Genomic DNA, 10,927 nt, shown 5'->3' with positions numbered 1-10,927 from the left:
GGCCTTTGGTATCCTAAAGAAGCTATATTTGAATTAATTGGCTATTCTGATTTGGATTATGCCGGATGCAAAGTTGATAGAAAAAGCACATCCGGGGGATGCCGTTTGCTTGGTAGATTACTTGTGTCTTGGTCCTCCAAGAAGCAAAATAGTGTGGCTTTGTCCACCACCGAAGCGGAGTACATTGCCGCGAATGCTTGTTGTGCACAAATACTTTACATAAAACAAACTTTGCTAGACTATGGTGTAGTTCTAGATAAAGTACCTCTTTTATGCGACAATGAAACTGCGGTAAAACTTGTAAATAATCTGGTTCAACACTCTCGCACCAAGCACATAGATATCCGCCATCACTTTCTAAGAGATCATGTTGCTAAAAATGATATATCGTTAGAAGGTGTAAGGACAGAGGATCAATTGGCGGATATCTTCACTAAACCGCTAGATGAGGTGACTTTTTGTCGACTGCGGAATGAGCTCAATGTTCTTGATTTTAGTAACTTCACTAAAAATGAGCTTGTGTTGTCTCTTGCATTGCATTATAATATACAATATGTTTAATTTTTTGTAATGCATATAGGGCTTGTCTAACATGGTTAAGATAACCGCCGTAAAGCATGTGAAGAAGCTTAACCTTGGATCAAACTTGACAAGCAACTAGATTTATCTTCAAGTAATGCATTGCATATGCATGAATGTTGTTTTATCATTTATCTTCAATTGCCCTCTTATTGCCTATTTTCATAAAAAGAATAATAGCCTAAGGCAAAATATTTTTGAAAAACATTAGGGTTTGAGAGAGGTCACTCACATTAGTCTCAATTGGTGTTTATTTAGATGTTATTGGAGTTGGGACTTGATTGGAAACAGACAGCATGAAGGACTTGGAAGATTCGCTGGAAAAGCAGTGACTGGACGTTGAAACAGTTAGCTCAATTTACTCCCCCTCTTGGGCATCTTGATCCTTTCACAAGTCAGGTCTTGATCATCTCCACCTTGATCACATGACTCAATGTCATGTCTCATTTGCGATGAGCCCCTTCATCATCACATGTGTGAGCTTTACAACATCTCCAAGCCATTTTTACCATCATGGCATATGTTACTCACACACATGTACCTGTGGACTAATCACCTGTGTATCTCACATAAATATAATTAGTCCATCTAGGTTATCACTTAATTACCAAAACCACATAAGGACCCTTTACCTAGGCCAAGGGGCTCGCCTCTCTCGTATCTAGGAGCATGGTGGCGGAGCCACTCCCCTCTCTCAGCGCGGTGGCGGATCCGCCCGCCCCCATCGGCTCTTGGGGCGTGGCGATAGGCCCGCTCGTCCTTGCTATTTCATGAGGCATGGCAATAGGGCCACTCCCCCCACTGGCACCTCAGCGCACGGTGGCAGATCCGCCTGCCCCTAATGGTTCTAATTGTGGGCCGGTGGTCTAGCCCGCCTTCTTTGGCCTCACGACCGTACCTTCCCTCTTGTGGAACGAGAAGGGCCCCTACATTGACGAGTGGGTACCTATCAACGTGTCCTCGCCTCCTAGGTCACCCCACTCGGTGTCTGCGACTACCTCATCATCTTCCTCATTGTCATCGTCATCGTTGTCATCACTATCTATCTCCTTTTCTCACTCCCGCGCTTGCTGTTTCTGCTGCTTCTTCTTCCTCTCGACCTCCTTTGTCTTCTTCTACCACTCAGCTGTGGTGCAATTCACCACCGCCACGAGCGGGTCCTTCGGCAGTGAAGCCATGTGTTCCATAAGGACAAGCCTCTTCGGCTAGTCTTGCTATCTCAGTGTTAGCATCAAGGGGTCGGGAGCTCAATTGAAAAGGAGGCATGAGGAAAGAGAACTTACAAAGTTGATGTACCCTAGTTCTGGTCGTATTGGGGGGTGCCCTGGCACCAGATACATGATATCAAGAATGATGTCGATGTCCCCACTTTAGAGGGGGAGAGCGCTTCATCGGCAAGCGCCATCCCATCGAGTGACGCTCTAAACACCATCAGGTATAGGGAAGCACGCGACTCATCAGCAGTGCCACCCTCCGCGTATAGTAGGCACCAATGATCTCCAACCTCTTCATGCCCCTCTCCTTTAGAATTTGGAGGGCGGTGAAATGGTCCAGGATTTTTTTCTTATCTTTATCCGAGACCCCCACATCCTCCACGATTTTAGGACCTCTTTGATGAGGCGTCCGGTGAACGCTGGCAAAGGGGCGGCTACGTCATTCTTGATATAAAACCAATGCGAATGCCACCCCTTGTTGGAGGTCGACAGACGCATCGATGGGTACTCGTTGACCCGGTTGTTGTAGAGCGAGATGCCGGTGCATCCCATCGGCACGCTCAGCTCCCGCTTCTTCAAAAGGGTGACGATGAAGAGATACCGCCATAGGTTAAAGTGGGGACTAATCCCCAAGAACCCCTCACACAGGGAAACGGACGCCATAATGTGCTGGACCCCATTGGGTGTAAGGTGCTGCAGCTCCACATTGTAGTAATTTAGTAGCCCTCGAAGGAACTTGTGGGCAGGGGTGGCGAATCCCCGCTCATGAAAGTGAGCGAAGGACGCAACATAGCCTTTGGGTGGCGACAACACATCCTCATTGCCGGGCAATCGCCACTCCTTGGTGGTAATCTACGCGTAAAGAAGGTCGCGGTGAACGAGGCCTTCCAGGCGCTAGAGGGTGACATTGGATCTACACCACTTCTCCATTAGATGATGGGGGTGGTTGGATGCGAGCTTAATGGTGGTTGCGATGTGGGTGCGGGAGGATCAGGCAATTGGCGGCAGAGGTTGTAGATGCAATGGCAAGGAGGCAAAGTACAAAACCCTCGGGGTGAACCCCTTGGTTTTATAGGGGCAACGGATGCGAGAAGGGCAACCATCCACCTAGACCTCCATGCCTACCATGATATACCGCCATGTCACATCGTAGGATATGCATCCATGATCCCTATCCTTTCCCACCAAAGTCACGCTGAATGTTATGCTTTCCCGAGCAAACCAAGACTCTTTTTTCCGCAGAAGGGATACGGGTCAAAAAGCGTTTCTCTGGCCCACCTAGGCCAAGGAGTTTGAGGGCTGGCCTAATAGTTTCGATGACCATCCCAATAAGGGATGGTCCCATGAGCGGCCAAAACTCAGGCACACGAGCATCAAGGGAGTCTCGATTCACAATCAAGTCTCAACCGGGCTGACCCTAGATGAATCCCCACGAATGGGAAATTAGGGTTCCCTTTAAATTATCCAGTTATTAAAACACCAAAACTCACAGCCATACCCATGAAGGGTCCAAATTACCTCCCGGGTGATTCTATCTGAATCACCCGATGGCTCGAGGGCTACAGCCGACGGGTGTGCTCGCGTGCACCCTCTGGCAAATCAAAACATGCCCTAGGCAATTATATCTGAGTCACCTGGGGGCTCGAGGGCTACACCCATCGGGTGCACTCGTACGCACCCTTTGGCAAGTCAAATCACCATCCGGGCGATTCTGTCCAAATCACCCGGGGGCTTGGGGGCTACTATTGGGGAGCGAATACTGGGGTACCCAAAGAGGAGGAGCTAATAACCATCAAACGTTGATGCTTCTGAATAGGTAAGAACACAACTACACTTCTTGCCCATACGATCGAACTTTTGCTGCACCTCGCCCGCCCCCAAGGGGTTGGCTCTACCTCGCCCGACATCTAGGGGTAGACTCTGCCTCGCCCGATGGCTGAGGGCTAACTTTGCCTTGCTGACATCCGAGGGCTAGCTCTGCCTTGCCTGATGTCTAGGGGCAGACTCTGCCTCGCCCAATGACTGAGGACTGGCTCGCTCGACGGCTGAGGGCTGGCTCCACCTCGTTTGACGTCTGAAGCGCTGGCTCCGCCTCGCTCGATGTTCGAGGGTAGGCTCCATCTCGACCGATGTCTTGGGGTAGGCCCTGCCTCGCCTGATGTCCGATGGCAGGCTCCGCATCACCTAACATCTAGTGGTAGGCTCTGCCTCGCCCGATGTCTGAGGGCTAGCTTTGTCTCACCCGATGTTTGAGGGCTGGCTTCGCCTCGCCTGACGTCTTGGGGCTGGGTCCGCCTCACCCAACGTCTACACCCTGCTCCTTCATAATGATGAGTATGAGGTAAGACATGACACTCAAGTCAACCATAGTACTGAGGACGATACCCTAAATGCCTATGGAAAAGTACCGTCAGGATATGACGGGATAGACGCTTTAAGCCCTTCTAGGCATGACAAAGCTCGAACAGTGTTGTAGGCGCCAACTTTTGTCTTACAATATTGTGGGTGCCGTCATCAGCCCTCGGACGCAGATCCTGACATAAGCATACAACAACCACTATGATCTAGGAGGGAACTCACCTCATCTACAGTAACAGGTGTATGGTCACTTTCCCGTCGACTCCTCGTAGGGTCGTGGCTCAGCACCCTTGTGCGCCGCACCGCCCGCTAGGGTAGGATGAGATGTGACCACTTGCTGAACAAAGCTAGAGCACAACCCTATCAGGATCGATGAACGTGCTATCCCTGGCACCATCTGCCATATTAGCAAGGCAAGCTCAAGGGAAAAGGAAGACCCGGCACCTTCGAAGGACCTTTTCTACCTCTGGTTTTTCCTCTTTCTCCCATCTATAATCCCTGCTCTCTCTTGAACTATAAAAGGGAGGGCAGGGCACCCCACTAAGGGGATGGATCAATCCTACACAACACACAGCTGAGCAGCAACCGAGCTCTTGGCATCCTTTCGACCTTTCCATCAGAGACGTGGGACCTGTTCCTCTCTCGATCGTTTGTACCCCCTACTACGAACCTTTTTTAGTGTTAATAACACGAGTAGCAGTAAACTGGGCATAGGGATATTCTGCCCGAACTAGTATAAACCTTGTGTCTTTTAGCACACCATCCAGGCCTAACACGCAACAAATATAAATTTACTAGTTGGTGTTTATTCGAAACACCGATAGATAGTATGGAATATCATTTAAAGCTATTGATAGTATAGCAAAACATAGTTACATCAGCTATGGTGTGAGTGGAACTACAAGACAACAAATGATTGTTGCATGTATGTTCTTATGTCACTTGGAGGTCCAAAAGTATTACGTGTCATGAGATCCCTTAATCTCACTCTAAACACCTAACATGTCATTGTTACTATCTTGAGTGCCATGATGTCATGATGATTCCACACAAGAAAACATATGAATCTAGAAGAGCATTTAAAGCTACAGATAGTATGATGAAACATTTTTAAATCTGTGGTACGAGTGGTATTGCGTGACGACAAATGTTTGTCCACTTGGAGCCTCATAGTTATTATGTGTCATCCTTGTGTTTCCCTAGACCCACTCTAAATAGAACCTAACATACCATTGCTATCACCTTAAGATTCTTTATCATCTCTATCAACAATAATATAGACTCCTAGATGTGCTTGTTGTTCATACCTCCACACTACTGCTCTCTGTAATTTTGGTGAACTATCCTATTACATCTTTCCTCGTGACTTATCTCGGCCATCAATGAGCCATATCAAGGCAAAACTGTTTGCCAATTTGAACGGGCTCTAGAATGTCATAGCAGTCGTCTTTAAGAAGCTTAGATGGACAATGTAAGTACAAATATACTATTCTATGATGCATCAATTTTCTTCTTGAAACGAAAATTCGCTTTCTTACTAGTTACTAAATTCATAGTGAACTCCATCACATGCTTGCGCAACCCTAACTCTCGCCCATCACAACAAAGAAGAAGAAGAGCCAAGGCATCAGATTAGGGGCAGGCGTTAGGTTATAGGGTTTAGAGGGCAATCTGATCATCGATGGCTGTAGAAGAAGGTTTGGGGGCATTTGCCATGGGATGGTGGTGTGATGCGGTCCGGCGACATGATGAGGTCATCGTCGAAGGCAAGAGGATGGTGAGTAATAGGTGCATCTGCATCATGAGTGATTAGTGATAAGTCGCAAAAAAAGAGAAATTAGTGATGGGTGGGGTCGAGGCCATAATAGCAAGAGTCAGGATGGCGAGGAGATGATGGAACCACCACGTGTCGTGCAAGGTAGGCAGATGAGTGGTGATGAGGACATGGTTTGTGGGGGAATGGATGTCTCGACACAGTAGTCTACCTAAACCGAGTGTCATCCACTTGACCAACTCAATTTAAGTAAACAACATCGAGAGACCTCTAGGAGTGCACGTAGCAACTCCTCTTTAGGATCTTTGCACTGAGTTACACACACATTCCTAGTACAATGCATTCCAGACAAACACAATCACATACACACTCCAGTCTCCCATTCATTTTTTAAACATTGTTGACAACAAAATAGGACTCAGGAACATAAGATTACCACTGGGTCTAATACTCCAAACAACTATACTACTACTCTGGGTTGCCACTTTTGCCACTCATCTACTCGTCGAGTTACACATAGCTCATCTTGGAGAACACCGATTCCAAGGTCTGCTGACTACTGCCTTCGCCAAAGCTAGATCTGGGAAGAGGTTATAACTACCTACAAAACAACTTAACGGCTGCACCATGAGTACATTGCGTACTCGCGTGACTTAATTTCAACATATAATATTTAGTGGATGCATATGGTAATTATCGGGCATTTGTATAAGTGCGAAAAGCAATGATGTTCATTAAGAGTATGACATGCTATGCTCAACATAGAAGTAAAGATATTTATCATTATAACATAAGTGCTCATAGTCCATCAGTCATGCTACCATGGGAGAAAAGAACAATTGAATAGTTCCATCTCGAAGGACTTCAGGCTTTCAAGACTCTGCAGAGGTGTACAACTGTACCCACAAGGAGAAACGAGACTAACCTCCATACACCGGGCCTGGTAGTAAGGGTTGCCTCATGTTCTCCAACCTTTCTCTAATCTGGTTCAAGTGCTCGACAAAATGTTCGATTGGGTTCCCAGTCAATGTCCCAAACATTCCTGATCAACGCCACCCGCCTTGCTAGTTTTACAGATAAATAGGTCGCAATTAGTTACTTGGCTTATTGACCCCATCCATGACATGTGGTCTGTATGGGTGGTTACTTGGACTTACGTATCCCAATACACGGTCCTTACTGCTCCATGAGCTATGTCGTCTAAGATCCCACACTCACGATGACCTACCCCTTGCATGAGCAAGATATCTAAGTTATTATCAAGATTATCATATTAGGAACATTAGTCCTTAGCCATATTAGTCAGGTAAGACAAGTTGTACCCTCATTGGTTTTAGTAGTTAATTATCCAGGTGTATCATCCTACACGTGCGAGTATGAGTTCCCTTCTCATGCTCGACTTCTACCATTGCCCAAGCAACTAAGCAATAAGCATTAAGCGTTCCCATTCCCATTGTTTAGATGAGAGGCTTCTATAGATCATTAAGCTACTCTAGGTGTAGTGTAGAGGTGATCATTATCCAATTCTACATGTAATGCATGACTCGTAATGTAACTTGATAAGTATCCAAAGTTGGGTTCATAATAGTGGGGTGCCTGCCTAGTAATGCTGCTGATCCTAACGACTCCAAGCTAGCGGTAACTCGCACATGATCTGCACAAAACGAGACATCTGAGCTTGAAAGGAGAGGTTCCAAGGATTGGAGACGATCGCATGATAGATAGGGAAACTAGGAGTTCTACTTAGGTCTTGGGATAGACATCTACTATGACCCTATTGCTGTAGGATATAATCTAACCTTGGTAACCTATTGAGTGCATTGGCTGGCCAACCCTCACATTCACTATGATAGTCGGACACTCCACCCTACTAACAAATGCTCCGCTGTGCCGGGTGCCGAGGTGGGTTGCCTTAGGTTGACTTTGTTTGGTTCTCGTGGATGCTCCATGGGATTCATAGACGCTTTGATGGGTTTTGGGTGCTCTCGGGTTACTGGGTTGCTATGCGTACATGATTCATCAGATGTTCCGACGTGTGTGACGGGCGATTCGATTGGAACTAAGTGCTCTCGGGTTCTCTGGCTATGAGTCTTTATAATTTAGCAGACACTCTGATCGATAGTCGGACACTCTGCTGTGTCCCCTGAAAGGTATTTAGGCTGTTGGTAATTAAATCTCAGGTTAGATGGACACTCCGTCCTACCGACGGACACTTCATCAATCGAGCAACAAAACCTATGATCTTGGGTCTTTGGGTGAAGGCTTAGGGATTCATGCCTAGATCTTTAGCGATGGCCTTCCTGCATGTGCTAGACATCTCTAGTAGGCTTAGGATGCTTAGGGTTATGGCTTCGATTAGCTAGCACAACTAATGACTTACTACTATAAGAGAAACCTTGATAAAGAAAAGAGATTGAGCAACAACATACTTGATTTTCATCCTTAAAGTATCTCTTACCAAGCAATCCCCATGATCCATCCATACAAGAGAAGAGACTTGGGTTAGGGTTTGGGGATTGACCTTAAGATGGTAGAAAGAGAGAGCTCTTGAGCTAACCATGGGATGAGAGATGGTTGAAGTCCATGATCTTGATCCTTAGCTGCTCTTGTTGTCCTTGATAAGCTGGATCCACCTTCTCTTCTTCATCCTCTCCACTTTCTCACTCTAGTTCTTGCTTTCTCCTTACCTTCCATTCTAGACAGAGAGAGGAATGAGGGAAATGGGGAGAGTGGGAGAGTGAGTGGAGCTAAGGGTCAGTTGTTGGGATATGTCTCCACTTTGTGCTGACATGTGGGCCATAGCATAATAATGGGTGACAACTCATTTCCCACTCTTTCTACAGTCGCTGTAGTCTTATCGGACGATCCGGTAGTCATGGCGGACTATCTAGTAGGTTATTGTCCTACTGATTCTAAATCCATAAACCTGATTTCTTCAATCTTAAGGGCATGTTGAAGCCTATAACCGCTTTAGTTATCATTGACTATTACAATGTCCGGAGTTGGGTCCTTCGAGTGATATCTTTCTTTGTTGGTCATTCGGTTGACCCTAGTTGACCAATGGTCGACTTGACGCGTTGCCAAGTAGTTGATGATTGAGACAATGCGTTCTTCTAGTTAGAAGGGTTAGGGGTTGCTATGGAGCTCGATGGGTGTTATCCGGGTGACCAAATGGTGAAAGCTTACGGTGTAACGGAACTCAGGTCATTACAACCCTCCTCTACTTGAATTCAAGCTCGTCCTTGAGCTTGCCAAGGGGTTGCCTTGAGCTCCATGGAGATCCTTCTCCAAAATTGCTGGTAGTCGCTATGGTTTGGACGAAAAGGTTTGAAATGACACGATTGGTAACTTGCTGGATTGGGTCATGTGCCGACTATATAATTAACACGCTGTCAGAATAATCAAACCTCCGTACTTTGAATCCTCGTTTTACTCAGCTTGATGGACGATCCGATTGTCATCATGGACTCTTCGGTGTTCTATTGGGCCTAAATTCAACCGGTGTGCTTACCAACTTGGCGGACACTCCAAAATCTTCGTGGACTGTCCGATAGGGATTGGGCTATATATAGGCCGACAGCCACCTAGACAAGTCACTTTCTTGCCTTCAACTGTTGGTCCCCTCCCTTACGCACGTGCGCCTACACCACCGCCCGCTACGCGACACCTGCCCCTTGAGATGTTTCTCCCTAGAGGCCTACGATCATGTGCTCATTCACGGGTCTCTCCAAAATGTGGGGTACCGGGTAAGATTCTTCTTTTTCCTTCACCTTTGATTTCATTTTTCCATGTTGCAAAGTTGCAATTAGCTCGATCTATCCAAGGCTTGTAGTCCTTGTAAATTTACCTTGGGGATCTTGTAGAGCATGCTTGATGTGTTCTTATGTAGCTCTTGAAGCAATTGCATTGATGGAATCGAAGGTTTTCAAGAATCGATAGTAGGTCCATCACTGTGGGCTAATGTCTTGCTGTTAACTTGACGGATAGTCCATCATTGAAAGGACCTAGGATGCCGCCTAGAGGGGGGGGTGAATAGGCATTTCTGAAAATTAACACCTTTAAATGCGGAAACAATTAGAAAGGGGAGTTTCCAAAATGGAAACTCCAAATTAAGAGTACTACCACCCCTCACAAGTTAGCTGCAAAGTAAATAAGGTATAAAGAATATATCTAGAAGCTACAACCCTGCAACACCAAGTTAGAACAGAGAATAAATATTTTCAGTGCAGGCAGGAAATACCTGGACGTGTCCGGTATACACGATTTCTACAGATCAGCCCCGAACTTGCTCCTTTCGATTTCTATCTTCAAACCAAACTGCAGGTAGCTAATGGAGATGACAATATACATAGAGAACCTGCAGCACAGCTAGAGCAACACAAATATCAAATGAAATGCGAATTAAGACACGATATTTGTTTTACCGAAGTTCAGACTCATTCGAGTCCTACTCTCCGTTGAGAGGGCTGCGGGCGACCCAGCGAAGGTCAGCCCTAGAGGGTACCACGAAGGTCACTCTAGCCGGAGTCTTTTCCAACTCCTTTTCCCCCTTCCACTAAATGATTCTGAGGTGGCGGAATCAACCGTTACAAACTTTCCGAGGCAACCACAATCTCTCGGTTGCTCTCCGGCGACGCCTAGCCGTCTAGGACCGAAGAGTCCAAGAGTAACAAATGCGAATCACGAGATTTACAATATGCACAAGTGCTCAAGTGGTGGCTTGGTCTCTTTTTCAAATTCTTTCTCAACCCACAAATTGATTTTGCAATTTGGATCACACACTCACTAAGAGAGGGTTTAGGAGAGTTGGCAAGGCTCAAAAATGTATGTCTTTCTCAGCAGAATTAGCAGCTTCCAAAGGTGGAGGCTTGGGGGTATTTATAGCCCCCTTGAAAAACTAGCCGTTTCATAGCCGTTGTAATACCGGACATGTCCGGTATGCATACCGGACACATCCGATATGACTCACACTGCGCCAACGGTAACTAAGTTATAGTAAAGT

This window comes from Miscanthus floridulus, chromosome 17 (assembly GCF_019320115.1).
Source record: "Miscanthus floridulus cultivar M001 chromosome 17, ASM1932011v1, whole genome shotgun sequence".
NCBI classification, from domain to species: Eukaryota; Viridiplantae; Streptophyta; class Magnoliopsida; order Poales; family Poaceae; genus Miscanthus; species Miscanthus floridulus.
The sequence above is the reverse complement of the archived record's forward strand: the minus strand, read 5'-3'. Positions refer to the sequence as shown.